Below are 2923 nucleotides of genomic sequence, written 5' to 3'. Positions count from 1 at the left end.
CATGCCTTGGGCTTGGAATATTTTTACTTGGATAATGATTATTTATAAACAAATGGGAAGAAATCACAGTCGTTTGAATCAACTTGAATTGATATCTCACCATTGATTTCAGCTTCAAGATCAGATGCTGATTGGATGGGTTCTATGATTGGACTATAATTACCCAAAAATCAAAGACATCTTTGACTTCCAGCAAATATCTTCTACCAAAGGCAGGCTCAACTACCTCATTGAAGTGAAAGAACACACACGTCAGGACACTATTGACTTAGAGTGCTGGAGGGTCAATTGAGTATTTCTGTATAAGAACAAAACTTATTATTACCTAGGTTACAATCAAGTAGTTGCAACTCCATGGTAGCTAAGGGAATGGAATCTCAAGGGTGTAGGTGAAAGTATTGACAAAATGATCGAACTTGGAGAAAAATTAAAACAAAGAGGTTAAGTTTCTCTTCTAATCCTGAATTGGGTTCAAGAAAATCTCTTTCTGGGCCAACCCTTCTCACTTTGTTTCTGTTTCTTAATTCCAGAGGGTACAACTGAGGATTCTAAGCTGAAATTCTCAGAGGATGAGGAAGATCTCATTGCTCGGATGTTTCGATTAGTTGGAGAGAGGTTTGTTGCAGTTTCTGTTGTTGTTTTCCCTCATTCAATGTATAGTCAATTTGATTCTGAAGGTCTGGTCTTGTGGTTCTCAGGTGGTCTCTGATAGCTGGAAGAATCCCAGGTAGAACAGCAGAGGAGATTGAGAAATATTGGACTTCAAAGTATTCTTCCTCTAGTAATTGAAAGATTAGGCACTTCAACTAGTTCTTAGCTCTTGTTTGAAGTTACCCATCAATGTACACAAAGTAGATGTAAATTTAGATATGGCCATGGAAGTAGGAATTAAAATTGTTTTCTGTAATACCAAGTTCTTAGATTTTTATTGCTTGACCTTGTTTAGATTTGAAACAAAAATGGAAGACTATTTGGATAAAAATGCGTTCTTGGAAATAATAGAGAATGATGATTGTCAGGGTTGAAAGGATAATAAAGAGAACTGATCCATTCATATCCACAAGTGATCTCAAGGTTCAACTCCTCATTTTTTTTCCTGGTTGGAGGTGTGTCACAATCCAACCCAAACCGATGGGACCGACCAAAAAATCAAACCAAATCGAACTGATTCCCTTATCGAAAGATGAAGAAAGAAAATGAAGTTATGTTTCAGAAAATTTGATCACCGGCAACTTCCTGATGGTTTCAATTGTACTTATCAGAAAAGAAATTTTTTGTTGTTTATGACGACGAAGAACTTAGAGTGCACATATTAATGATTAAACGAAAGAAATTCAAAAGGAAAAAAAATAAAACAAAAGAAAAAGTCAAATTATCGGTGAAATTATGAGTAACGTACGGACCAAGTTTCCCAACACTCTTAACAACAACCAAAAAACGACGAGATATTTATAAGGGAGGATCAATATTCCAACAAGCATAAATTAAATTGACTTTTTGAACCTAAAGACGCTAAACGATCAGCTACGAAGTGATAGGGTTTTTCCATATAAACAATATATATGAAATCTAAAAACATTAATTCCCCGATAATACACTTTTATCCTATACTTGTAATGGATCCCAAACCGTACCCACCAATTACTAGTACAAGCCAAATAATAATTATGTAAACCATCATAGGATACAAGACATATCCAACTCTGAACTTTCACCTTGATTTGCAAAAGAGAGGTGTTCCTTGGACTAGGTCCATTTATTAGAAATCAACAGGCGGAGGGGGCATCCTTAGTCCAGAGGTGAAGGGGGGGTATGGTAAATTGATCCAGATTGGAATGGATTTAAATGAGATCTCTTCGAAGGAGTCTGTGGAGTCCATGGGCGGAGGATGATAGGTTTTATATGAACGCGCCAAAGCCCTCTCACAAGGGCTCAGAACCTATTCTCTTTAGTGATGAAACAAAATATGCATGAAATGCCACTTTCCATCAATAAAAATATTTTCTTATACAAATTTAAGTGTAAATCATAATGGACCGAGTTCCCTGCACCCATGGTGAATGGGAATCCATTCACCTCGGGGGATCTAGGCCACCTGAGGGTTGGGAGAGGATGGGAGGGGAAGGGGGAGGTGGCACTTCTGACTTTTAAATCACACCATGATGTTCAACATATGGCAAAGAAAAAACTATGCTCAATCTTAGTAAGATTATAAACAAATTTTAGAGTGATGAACCCATAAATATTAAAAGACAAATCCAACAAAAAGGATTCATGTATATCTATAATCAGGTCAATTTATCACACATTTGATGAGCTAAATTTTTTTTAAATCTTTTCTGACCAACAACAGCCAAATAATTTATTCAAAAACACAAACAGGAAAAACCCCATCTAAGATGTTTTTTTTATAGAGAAAGGAGGTGTGCAAAGCCACAAAATCCGAGAAATTTTTTTTTCGCTAAAGGCTCGAAAAATTTTCATTAATAAAGGGGAAAATAAAAAATCAGCGAAAGAGATTTTTTCCCCACCTTTGGCATGGCCATCAGTAGGGAGAAAAAACTCAATTAAATTAATCTAAATCTAGGTCTAGATAATGCATCCAAGGCAATTTCAGAATGTATGTGCATTGGGAAAGTTGCCGGGTAGCTTGAAGTCTCTGATTTAGCCGCCTCTCTGGCTAGATAGTCTGCCACAACATTAGCTTCCCAAAAGCAATGAGTAACTTTCCAAGGAATAGACTCAAGGAAAGAAATACACAAGATCTAGTCCTAATAAATATACCACGGAATGGATCGTGTCTGAGCTGCCAGTACAACTGCTGCAGAGTCAGCTTCAATCCACAGGGAGATCGCCTTTTTGTCCTTCGCCATCAAAATCTCTTCAATAAGAGCTCTACATTCTGCAACGTAATTTGTTTGAA

The 2923-nt window shown here is 36.7% G+C and overlaps 1 long non-coding RNA gene across 1 annotated transcript; it reads left to right on the top strand.

The window, feature by feature from the left end:
• The first annotated feature begins 444 nt into the window (after positions 1-444).
• LOC122060501 lies at positions 445-928 on the top strand. Its single transcript, XR_006134429.1, has 2 exons — positions 445-615; positions 699-928. It is a non-coding gene; the product is annotated as an uncharacterized LOC122060501 (long non-coding RNA).
• The last annotated feature ends 1995 nt before the right edge of the window (positions 929-2923 follow it).

Source organism: Macadamia integrifolia, chromosome 14 (assembly GCF_013358625.1).
Source record: "Macadamia integrifolia cultivar HAES 741 chromosome 14, SCU_Mint_v3, whole genome shotgun sequence".
Classification (NCBI taxonomy): domain Eukaryota; kingdom Viridiplantae; phylum Streptophyta; class Magnoliopsida; order Proteales; family Proteaceae; genus Macadamia; species Macadamia integrifolia.
The sequence above is the reverse complement of the archived record's forward strand: the minus strand, read 5'-3'. Positions and strand labels throughout refer to the sequence as shown.